Genomic DNA, 13024 nt, shown 5'->3' with positions numbered 1-13024 from the left:
CACATGTTGGCCAGATCCTGGGCTTTTTCTGGTGAGGAACACGTAGTAATGTGGTACCACACTGAAACAGTCGATTAAACCTGGTCTCGATCTATATTTTGGAGGATAACACCGGTTAGGTCTGGGTTAGGTCTGGGATTTGCCTTCATCTGGCTCCTACTATCGCATTTTTCGGATACTTCTTGGCCAGATCCTGGGCTTTTTCTGGTTTGGATCCCGTAGTAATGTGGTACCACTCTGAAACAGTCGATTAATCCTGTTCTCGATCAATATTTTAGAGGATAAGGCCGGTTATGTCTGGGTTAGGTCTGGGATTTGCCCTCATCTGGCTCATGCTTTCGCATTTTTTGTACACATGTTGGCCAGATCCTGGGCTTTTTCTGGTGTGGAACACGTAGTAATGTGGTACCACACTGAAACAGTCGGTCAGTCCTGGTCTCGATGAATATTTTAGGGGATAACGCATGTTAGGCCTGGGTTAGGTCTGGGATTTGCCTTCATCTGGCTCCTACTATCGCATTTTTCGGATACTTCTTGGCCAGATCCTGGGCTTTTTCTGGTTTGGATCCCGTAGTAATGTGGTACCACACTGAAACAGTCGATTAAACCTGGTCTCGATCAATGTTTTAGATGATAACACCGGTTTGGTCTGGGTTAGGTCTGGGTTATACCCGCATCTGGCTCATACTTTCGTATTTTTCGCATACTTCATGGCCAGATCCTGGGCTTTTCTGGTTTGAATCATGTAGTAACGTGGTACCACACTCAAACAGTCTGATTACACTTGGTTTCGATTTAGAGGATAACACCGGTATGGTCTGGGTTAGGTCTGGGATTTGCTCTCAACAGACTCATACCTTCGCATATTTCACATACTTCTTGGCCAGATCCTGGGCTTTTTCTGGTTTGGGTCACGTAGTAATGTGGTACCACACTGAAATAGTCGATTAAACCTGGTCTCGATCTATATTTTGGAGGATAACACCGGTTAGGTCTGGGTTAGGTCTGGGAATTGCCTCCATCAGGCTCCTACTTTCGCATTTTTCGCATACTTCTTGGCCAGATCCTGGATTTTTTCTGGTTTGGATCACGTAGTAATGTGGTACCACACTGAAATAGTCGATTAAACCTGGTCTCGATCAATGTTTTAGATGATAACACCGGTTTGGTCTGGGTTAGGTCTGGGTTATACTCGCATCTGGTTCATACCTTCGCATTTTTCGCATACTTGTTGGGCAGATCCTGGGCTTTTTCTGGTTTGGATCACGTAGTAATGTGGTACCACACTGAAACAGTCGATTAAACCTGGTCTCGATCTATATTTTGGAGGATAACACCGGTTAGGTCTGGGTTAGGTCTGGGTTAGGTCTGGGAATTGCCTTCATCTGGCTCCTACTATCGCATTTTTCGGATACTTCTTGGCCAGATCCTGGGCTTTTTCTGGTTTGGATCCCGTAGTAATGTGGTACCACACTGAAACAGTCGATTAAACCTGGTCTCGATCAATGTTTTAGATGATAACACCGGTTTGGTCTGGGTTAGGTCTGCGTTATACTCGCATCTGGTTCATACCTTCGCATTTTTCGCATACTTGTTGGGCAGATTCTGGGCTTTTTCTGGTTTGGATCACGTAGTAATGTGGTACCACACTGAAACAGTCGATTAAACCTGGTCTCGATCTATATTTTGGAGGATAACACCGGTTAGGTCTGGGTTAGGTCTGGGATTTGCCTTCATCTGGCTCCTACTATCGCATTTTTCGGATACTTCTTGGCCAGATCCTGGGCTTTTTCTGGTTTGGATCCCGTAGTAATGTGGTACCACACTGAAACAGTCGATTAAACCTGGTCTCGATCAATGTTTTAGATGATAACACCGGTTTGGTCTGGGTTAGGTCTGGGTTATACTCGCATCTGGTTCATACCTTCGCATTTTTCGCATACTTGTTGGGCAGATCCTGGGCTTTTTCTGGTTTGGATCACGTAGTAATGTGGTACTACACTGAAAGAGTCGATTAAACCTGACCTGGATCAATATTTTAGATGATAGCACCGGTTAGGTCTGGGCTAGGTCTGGGGTTTGCCCTCAACTGGCTCACACTTTCGCATTTTTCGCATACTTGTTGGGCAGATCCTGGGTTTTTTATGGTTTGTATCACGTATTAATGTGGTAGCACGCTCAATAGGTCGACCAAACCTGGTTTCGATTTAGAGGATAACGCCGGTTAGGCCTGGATTAGGTGTGGGATTTGTCCCCATCTGGCTCCAACTTTCGCATTTTTCGCATACTTCTTGGCCAGATCCTGGGCTTTTTCTGGTTTGGATCACGTAGTAATGTGGTAGCACACTGAAAAAGTCGGTTAATCCAGGTCTCGATCAATATTTTAGAGGATAACGCCGGTTAGGTCTGGGTTACGTCTGGGATTTGTCCTCATCAGACTCATACTGTCGCATTTTTCACATAATTGTTGAACAGATCCCGGGTTCTTTCTGGTTTGTATCACGTAGTAATGTGGTAGCACACTCAATAAGTCGACCAAACCTGGTTTCGATTTAGAGGATAACGCCGGTTAGGCCTGGGTTAGGTCTGGGATTTGTCCTCATCTGGCTCCTACTTTCGCAACTTTCGCATACTTTTTGGCCAGATCCTGGGCGTCTTCTGGTTTGGATCACGTAGTAATGTGGTAGCACACTGAATAAGTCGGTTAATCGAGGTTTCGATCAATATTTTAGAGGATAACACTGGTATGGTCTGGTTTAGGTCTGGGGTTTGCCCTCATCTGGCTCCTACTTTCGCATTTTTCGCATACTTCTAGGTCGGATCCTGAGCTTTTTCTGGTTTGGATCACGTAGTAATGTGGTACCACACTCAAACAGTCTGATTAAACTTGGTTTCAATTTAGAGGATAACGACGGTTAGGTCTGCGTTAGGTCTGGGATTTGGCCTCATCAGACTCATACTTTAGCGTCTTTTTCGATACTTCTTGGCCAGATCCGGGGCTTTTTCTGGTTTGGATCACGTAGTAATGTGGTACCACACTAAAACAGTCGATAACTCCTGGTCTCGATGAATATTTTAGGGGATAACGCATGTTAGGTTTGGGTTAGGTCTGGGATTTTTCCTCATCTGTCTCATACTTTCGCATTTTTCGCATACTTGTTGGGCAGATCCCGGGCTTTTTCTGGTTTGGATCACGTAGTAATGTGGTACTACACTGAAATAGTCGATTAAACCTGGTCTCGATCAATATTTTAGACGATAACGCCGGTTTAACTGGGTTAGGTCTGGGATTTTTCCTCATCTGTCTCATACTTTCGCATTTTTCGCATACTTCTTGGCCAGATCCTGGGCTTTTTCTGGTTTGGATCACGTAGTAATGTGGTAGCACACTGAAAAAGTCGATTAAACCTGGGCTCGATCAATATTTTAGAGGATAACGCCGGTTATGTCTGGGTTAGGTCTGGGATGTGCTCTCATATGGCTCATGCTTTCGCATTTTTTGCATACTTCTTGGCCAGATCCTGGGTTTTTTCAGGTTTGGATCATGTAGTAATCTGGCACCACACTGAAACAGTCGATTAATCCTGGTCTCGATCTATATTTTGGAGGATAACACCGGTTAGGTCTGGGTTAGGTCTGGTATTTGCCCTCAACTGCCTCATACTTTCGCATTTTTCGCATACTTGTTGGGCAGATCCCGGGCTTTTTCTGGTTTGGATCACGTAGTAATGTGGTACTACACTGAAATAGTCGATTAAACCTGGTCTCGATCAATATTTTAGACGATAACGCCGGTTTAACTGGGTTAGGGCTGGGATTTGCCCTCATCATAGTCATACTTTTGCGGCTTTTTGCATACTTCATGGCCAGATCCTGGGCTTTTCTGGTTTGAATCATGTAGTAATGTGGTACCACACTGAAACAGTCGATTAATCCTCGTCTGGATCAATATTTTGGAGGATAACACCGGTATGGTCTGGGTTAGGTCTTGGATTTGCCCTCATCTGGCTCATGCTTTCGCATTTTTTGCACACATGTTGGCCAGATCCTGGGCTTTTTCTGGTGTGGAACACGTAGTAATGTGGTACCACACCGAAGCAGTCGAGTAAACCTGGTCTCGACCAATATTTTAGACGATAACACCGGTTAGGCCTGGGTTAGGTCTGGGTTCTACACACATCTGGCCCCTACTTTCGCATTTTTAGCATACTTCTTGGCCGGATCCTTGGCTTTTTCTGGTTGGATCACGTAGTAATGTGATACCACTCAGAAACAGTCCATTAATCGTGTCTTCGATCAATATTTTAGGGGATAACACCGGTATGGTCTGGGTTAGGTCTAGGATTTGCCCACATCTGACTCCTACTTTTGCATTTTTCGCATACGTGTTGGCCAGATCCTGGGCTTTGTATAGCTTGGATCACGTTGTAATGTGGTACCACACTGAAACAGTCAATTAAACCTGGTCTCAATCAATATTTTAGAGGATAACGCCGGTTAGGACTGGGTTAGGTCTGGGATTTGCCCTCGTCGGAGTCATACTTTTGCGGCTTTTTGCATACTTCATGGCCTGATCCTGGGCTTTTCTGGTTAGGATCATGTAGCAATGTGGTACCCCACTGAGACAGTCGATTAATCCTGGTTTCGATCAATATTTTAGAGGATAACACCGGTATGGTCTGGGTTAGGTCTGGGATTTGCACTCAACAGACTCATACCTTCGCATATTTCGCATACGTCTTGGCCAGATCCTGGGCTTTTTCTGGTTTGGGTCACGTAGTAATGTGGTACCACACTGAAATAGTCGATTAAACCTGGTCTCGATCTATATTTTGGAGGATAACACCGGTTAGGTCTGGGTTAGGTCTGGGAATTGCCTTTATCAGGCTCCTACTTTCGCATTTTTCGCATACTTCTTGGCCAGATCCTGGGCTTTTTCTGGATTGGATCACGTAGTAATGTGGTACCATACTGAAACAGTCAATTAATCTTGGTTTCAATCAATATTTTCGAGGATAACACCGGTTTGGTCTGGGTTATACTCGCCTCTGGCTCATACCTTCGCATATTTCACATACGTCTTGGCCAGATCCTGGGCTTTTTCTGGTTTGGGTCACGTAGTAATGTGGTACCACACTGAAATAGTCGATTAAACCTGGTCTCGATCTATATTTTGGAGGATAACACCGGTTAGGTCTGGGTTAGGTCTGGGAATTGCCTTTATCAGGCTCCTACTTTCGCATTTTTCGCATACTTCTTGGCCAGGTCCTGGGCTTTTTCTGGATTGGATCACGTAGTAATGTGGTACCATACTGAAACAGTCAATTAATCTTGGTTTCAATCAATATTTTCGAGGATAACACCGGTTTGGTCTGGGTTATACTCGCCTCTGGCTCATACTTTCGTATTTTTCGCATACTTTCTGGCCAGATCCTGGATTTTTTCTGGTTTGGATCACGTGGTAATGTGGTACCACACTGAAATAGTCGATTAAACCTGATCTCGATCAATATTTTGGAGTATAACACCGGTATGGTCTGGGTTATGTCTGGGATTTGCCTTCATCTGGCTCCTACTATCGCATTTTTCGCATACTTCTTGGCCAGATCCTGGGCTTTTTCTGGTTTGGATCCCGTAGTAATGTGGTACCACACTGAAACAGTTGATTAAACCTAGTCTCGATCAATGTTTTAGATGATAACACCGGTTTGGTCTGGGTTAGGTCTGGGTTATACTCGCATCTGGCTCATACCTTCGCATTTTTCGCATACTTGTTGGGCAGATCCTGGGCTTTTTCTGGTTTGGATCACGTAGTAATGTGGTACTACACTGAAAGAGTCGATTAAACCTGACCTGGATCAATATTTTAGATGATAGCACCGGTTAGGTCTGGGCTAGGTCTGGGGTTTGCCCTCAACTGGCTCATACTTTCGCATTTTTCGCATACTTGTTGGGCAGATCCTGGGTTTTTTCTGGTTTGTATCACGTATTATTGTGGTAGCACACTCAATAAGTCGACCAAACCTGGTTTCGATTTAGAGAATAACGCCGGTTAGGCCTGGATTAGGTCTGGGATTTGTCCCCATCTGGCTCCTACTTTCGCATTTTTCGCATACTCCTTGGCCAGATCCTGGGCTTTTTCTGGTTTGGATCACGTAGTAATGTGGTAGCACACTGAACAAGTCGGTTAATCCAGGTTTCGATCAATATTTTAAAGGATAACACTGGTATGGTCTGGTTTAGGTCTGGGGTTTGCCCTCATCTGGCTCCTACTTTCGCATTTTTCGCATACTTCTAGGTCGGATCCTGGGCTTTTACTGGTTTGGATCACGTAGTAATGTGGTACGACACTGAAACAGTCGATTAAACCTTGTCTCGATCAATGTTTTAGAGGATAACGCCGGTTAGGTCTGGGTTAGGTCTGGGATTTGCCATCATCTGGCTCATACTTTCACATTTTTCACATACTTGTTGAACAGATCCTGGACTTTTTCTGGTTTGGATCACGTAGTAATGTGGTACCACTCTGAAGCAGACAATTAAACCTGGATACGATCAATATTTTGGGGGATAACGCCGGTTAAGTCTGGGTTATGTCTGGGATTTGCCTTCATCTGGCTCATGCATTCGCATTTTTCGTATACTTGTTGACCAGATCCTGGGCTTTTTCTGGTTTCGATGACGTAGTAATGTGGTACCACACTGAAACAGTCAATTAATCTTGGTTTCAATCTATATTTTCGAGGATAACACCGGTTTGGTCTGTGTTAGGTCTGGGTTATATTCGCATCTGGCTCATACTTTCGTATTTTTCGCATACTTGCTGGCCAGATCCTGGGTTTTTTTCTGGTTTGGATCACGTAGTAATGTGGTACAACACTGAAACAGTCGGTAAAGCCTGATGTGGCTCAATATTTTGGAGGATAACGCATGTTTGGTCTGGGTTTGGTCTGGAATATGCCCTCATCAGTCACACACTTTCGCATTCTGCACATTCTTGTTGGACAGATCCTGTGTTTTTTCTGGTTTGGATCATGTAGTAACGTGGTACCACACTGAAACAGTCGATTAATCCTGGTCTCGATCAATATTTTAGAGGATAACACCGGTATGGCCGGGGTTATGTCTGAGATTTGCCCTCGTCTGGCTCCTACTTTCGCATTTTTCGCATACTTCTTGGCCAGATCCTGAGCTTTTTCTGGTTTGGATCACGTAGTAATGTGGTACCACACTAAAACAGTCGATTACTCCTAGTCTCGATCAATGTTTTAGATGATAACACCGGTTAGGTCTGGGCTAGGTCTGGGGTGTGCCCTCAACTGGCTCATACTTTCGCATTATTCGCATACTAATTGGGCAGATCCTGGGCTTTTTCTGGTTTGCATCAGGTAGTAATGTGGTACTACACTGAAACAGTCGATTAAATCTGGTATCGACCAATATTTTAGAGGATAACACCGGTTTGGTCTGGATTAGGTCTGGGTTATACTCGCATCTGGCTCATACCTTTTTTTTTTTTTTTTTTTTTTTTGTCGTGGGGAAAATCTTCGAAAGACTCCCTCCCACCTCTTTGGGGAGAGGCGGGAGGGTTGTGTGGGATTCCCCGCGCCCGTAGAATGACGGGCGCGGGACCTACCTACTAAAAACCCCAAGGTGACCCTTCCGCACGATTTGGGATGATACCGGGAATCGCTCGAAGCATTCTTCCGGTATCCACCCCATGCCCGCGCTCTGCGCCCATCCTCGGGGGGGACAAATGGTCCCCCCGGTAGACACACTGTCTCATAGCGGCAGGACGGGGCCACTCCATCCCGCTGCCATCCGTCCCGGGGCCGCATTTAGTGGCGGGCTGTGAGCCCCAACTCGCAACCGCCTTCGACCCCGTTTCTACCCCTCGGCGGCCGGGAGCTGATGGCCGCTCCAGGCCACCGAGGGTGCCTCCCCGTGGGCCGGACCCACCCGGTCCGCTCCCCTCAGGGCCCCCCTCCCAGCCAGGGTCATCCGCCGCGCAAAGGCCGCCGCCCGCGACGCCCTCGCGCCACCATACGAGCGCGAGCCTCAGCGCGCCGCTGAAGCTCGCGCTCCCTTCCCGCGGCCTCCTTTTGCAGCATTACGGTCTCGCAGGAGGAGGCCACGGCCCTCCACTTCCTCTCGCTGCCGAGCATGGCGCGCACCACACCCGGCAGCGAGACATCCCGCCCTATGACGCCGACCAGGACTCGTCGCTCCCCCTCCCAAGCTGGGCATACCTGGAGGGTATGATCAGCCGTGTCCTGCTCGGCGTCACAATGGCAGCAACGCTCCGTGGGCTCCTTCCCTATCCGGCACAGGTATCTTCCGAAGCTACCATGCCCGGAAAATATCTGTGCCATCCGGTAAGTAAGGTTTCCATGGCCTCTGTCCAGCCACTCACACAGGAGTGGCCGAACAGCCCCGACTGTCCGGTGACCCGCAGTTGGCAGGGCCAACCGCTCCTGCCACGCGAGCACCACGAACTGCCGGGACTGGCGCTTCAAATCGCCCCAAGCAGGTTCCTGCTCTCCCGGGACCGCCCCCACTCCCGCACGACGGTCGACACGATGACGATACATCATCGCGTGCGACCGCGCGAGGAGATCCATGGGCGGCGTCCCCGCAAGAACCGTCGCCGCCTCATGCGACACGGTCCGGTAGCCGCGGACGACCCTCAGCGCCATCCGCCTCTGCACCCGACGCAGCATCGTCATGCTGCGCCGGGAGGCCGCCAGGTCGTCCGCCCAGACGGGGGCCCCGTATGGGGCCACCGACTGAACCATTGCCACATAGAGGCGGCGAACTCGTCCCGCCGAGCCCCCCAGGTTGGGGAGGATCCGGCCTAAACCCGAGACCATCCTCTCCAACCGGGGAACCAGGCAGCGGAAATGCTCCTCGAAGCGCCAGTGGCTATCGAGGATCAGCCCCAGATACCTCATCCGGGGCTTCACCTCGATATCAGCCCCACCCACTAGGATCAGAGGGGGTGGCGGATCCTGCCGAGATGAGTGGAACGCTATCACCTCGGTCTTATGGACCGCCACCGTCATCCCCATCCCCCTGATCCGGTCGACGACGTGTTGCGCCCCCTCCTCGGTGAGGCGCTTGGCCCTCCCCCACTGAGCCCCGACGGCCAGCACCAGTGTGTCATCTGCGTAACACACGGCACTGACGCCGTCGGGGAGGTCGGCCCGCAACACCGCGTCGTACGCGATGTTCCACAAGAGTGGCCCGAGGACCGACCCCTGCGGAACCCCGCAGTAGACCTCCCTCCGCATATCACCATCCCGGCCCGGATACTCGATCCACCTGCCGCGGAGATAATCCCCGACGACTGCCCTGAGACACGGGGGTACCCGATGATATTCGAGCCCCCTCCGTATCTCCCCCCAGGGAAGGGTGTTAAACGCGTTGGCAATATCCAGCGATACCGCCAACGCCACCCCTCCCTGGGAGACGGCCGACTCCGAGAGGACCCTGACCCGACTGATCGCGTCGACCGTCGACCGGCCCCCCCCGGAAACCGTACTGGCAGTCGGCCAGGCCCGGAGCACCCTGCGACAGGTGCTCGACGAGGCAGGCAGCAATCACTCGCTCGAAGAGCTTGCCCACCTCGTCGAGGAGACAGATGGGCCGGTATGCGGATGGAGACTCCGCTGGTCGACCCTCCTTCCGGAGGAGGACCATCCTCGCCACCTTCCAACTGGGGGGGAATCTCCCGTCCCTCAGGCATCGGTTAAACAACCGCCTGAGGTCGGCCCCAAGGACGCCGTGGGTTAAGACCCAAACCCGACCAGGCACACCATCCGGACCCGGGGCCGTGTTACGCGCCCCGAGCCGTCTGATTGCTGCGGCCAGCTCCCCCTGCGTGACCCCCGGCTCGGCCACCCACTCCAACGGGGCCGTCGCCTCTGCCGGAGGACGTGGTCCCATCTCCCCAATTGGGAAGAGAGTATTGACCACGCCCTCCAGCAGCCGGGGGTCAAGACCCTCGGTGACGGGGGGCGCCCACAGGCGGAGCTTGTTCAGCACCACCTTATAAGAGCCCCCCAAGGGTCGTCATCAAGGGTCTCGAGGAGCTCCTTCCATGCCCGGGTCTTGACCCGTTTGATGGCGACCTGCAGAGCCATCCGCGACATGCGGTATGCCTCATACAGGTCATCTGCCCTCGCTCGCGCCACGCTATCGTCTCTCCGTAGACGACGGCGCGCGCGGGTGTCGGGCGCGGACACGCGCGTCTCGCATTTCCGCGATCGCGGCCGACCACCAGTACACCGCCTGGCGAGGTGAAGCCCGCCCGACCCGGGGCATCGCCGCGTCACATATGTTCGCGACCATCCCCCCGAGCCGGGCGACCTCCTCCTCTATACTCGGCAACTCGGCCGCCCTTTGCGGCCAAGTTGCAGCGAGGGCAGCTGCCATCAGGGCATCCTTGTCCAGGCGCCGAAGCGCCCAGCGGCGTGGTGGGGTGCCACGCAGGCGGCCGTGTCGGGATGCACTCGCGGCGACAGAGACCTCCATCCGGATATACCGGTGATCGGAGAGTGTCTCTGCCCCCGCGACCACGTGCCAACCCGACACCATGCGCACGGCGTTGGGGGTCGCGAATCCAACATCCACGATGGACCCCCCATATCGCCGCACGCATGTGTGCTCCGACCCCCGGTTCAATACCCGGAGGTCGAGCCCCGCCGCCCAATCGCCCAGGATCCCGCCGCGAACGGAGGTTCTGGGGGATCCCCAAGCCACCGACTTGGCATTAAAATCCCCCAGGACCAGCACCGGCCGGGCCGCGCAGCGCTGCACGCATGCCGCGACCTCGGCCAAGTACAGCTCAAACGCAGCGTGACCGCTACTGGGCGAAATGTAGCACCCCACCACAGCGACTCCCCCCCAGTCCACGGCGACGAATCCCCGACCGCGCTCCAACAAGGAGAACGGTGGGGACCCGTCGCCCCCTCCCCATACCGTCGCCACCAAGCCGTCCGCGTCGCCCACCCAATGAGGGTGATCAGGGACGCGGTACGAGCAGAGCGGACTTAGAAACTTTCGTGCGTCGACCGCCGGACCGATCGCTCCAGGCTGTTTTCCGTCAATAACTCGAAAACGAGCACGGTAACGCTCGTTTTCGCCCGTACGATACTTGTACCGTTTACTGTTGGCTACCTGGTGGACTTTTTTTTTTTTTTTTTTATCTCGAACTTTGAGAGCTTTTTTAATTTTTTCCACAAAAACGAGCACGTGAACGCCAATTTTCGTCTATACGATTCTTATACAGTTTTATATTCTCTACACGGTCCACTGATCGTTTTATTTTTTTGTCGAATTTTGAGAATTTTTTTTTTTTTTTCTCGAAAACGAGCTCGACGACCTGCACTTTTGACGACGCCATCGTGTTCCCCGGATTTTTTCCTGCAAGATAGCGTGTCGATTTTTTGTCCTAGCTCAATTATTAAGGAAGTTACGGTTTCTTGATTTTTCGGTATGTTCGAACTGGTCTTTTAGGCGGGCGCTCGGTCGCGCGGTGCTTTCGCATCGACCGACGTACCGATCGGCGGCGACGGTTTTTCGTCTATATCTCGAAAACTAGTACGCTAACACATATTTTGACCTATATGATATTTGTTCAGTGTAATTTTTTCTATCTGGTAGGCTGGTTTTTTTTTTTATCTCGAATTTTTTGAACGTTTTTGTTTTTTTCTCGAAAACTAGCGCGACGACCGATATTTTTAACTACGGTTTTGAATTCGTCTAATTTTTGCCTACAAGATAGCGTGTCGAGTTTTTGTCCTGCGACGATTTTGACCATTTTTTCATTTTTTTCTCGAAAACGAGCACGGCAATCTATATTTTTAACGACGGCATCGTGTTCCCCTGCTTTTTTCCTACAAGATAGCGTTTTTTTTTCTGCCCTAGCTCAATTATTAAGGAAATTACAGGTGTTGGTTTTCGCTCTAAGTTATAACAGGCCGTTCGGGCGGGCGGTTGGGTCGCGCGGTTCCCCCCATAAGCGGCCGTGCGTAAGCCCGTGCGTCGCCGGCGTTCCGGCGGGCGCCTCGGTACCTATAAGAGAAGCGACGGTCCGGTCGAGTCGGTCGGGGCAGCGTCGAGCGTACGGCTATTCTTCGACCTCGGTTGAGAAGCAGTCGTCGCTCCTCGGGATTTCATCCTGACTGTTCTGTATCGTGCTCGTTCCAGACTTTCTCCACACTGCATTGCCACGAGTCGGTGTCTTTGACCGAATGGCTCTTGAAGTGGTATAAGCGTCTCGAGTGACGTTGGTGACTTGTATACGTTTAAAATATGTATACTTGTACTATCCGAGCATCAACTCTTCAGTCCGAGCGATTGAAAATTTTGTGAAAACCATAAACTGGCACTACACTCTACGGAGCGTAGCTTAAAAGGCAAAAATTGTATGGAACTACGGTTCGTACTCTGGAAAGTGAGCAAAGAATGAAATACAGGTGTCTGACCTCGACATAACAGTACGGCGCCGAATACGTGCTTTCTCGACCAGCACATACGCGCTTTCTCGTTTTTGTCCAGCATGAATGCTTAGTCTTCGGGCCTGGCAATACGTGCTTCCACGATCGATGCCCAGCGTGAATAAGTGCCCGAGATGTTCAGCATGAGCGCAGCTCTACGTACTTTGTCGTTGTGGGATACCATTATACAATAATGTTCTGTTGTGAAGTAAAATACGAAACGAGAGAGTTTGGTGGTGACTCTGTCGAGAAAAAGCAAATATAAACGAGAGAGTTGGTGGTGGCTCTGTCGAGAAAAAGCAAATATAAAGCAAATATAAGAGAGTTAGTTGGTGGTCGCTCTCTCGAAAAATGAAATTAAATTAAATAAACGAGAGTTTGGGGAGCTCTCGGAAAAGTGAAAGAAACTAAACGAAGGAGAGGGTTTTTGGTGGTACCCTCTCTATACATATATAATATTATAACACAAGAGAGGAAGAGGTGGCTCTCAAGTCTTTCGAACGAAAGACTAAAATTTGATGTTG

The sequence above is a fragment of the Colletes latitarsis genome, unplaced genomic scaffold (genome assembly GCF_051014445.1).
Source record: "Colletes latitarsis isolate SP2378_abdomen unplaced genomic scaffold, iyColLati1 scaffold0007, whole genome shotgun sequence".
NCBI lineage: Eukaryota > Metazoa > Arthropoda > Insecta > Hymenoptera > Colletidae > Colletes > Colletes latitarsis.
This window is presented reverse-complemented; position numbering follows the sequence as displayed.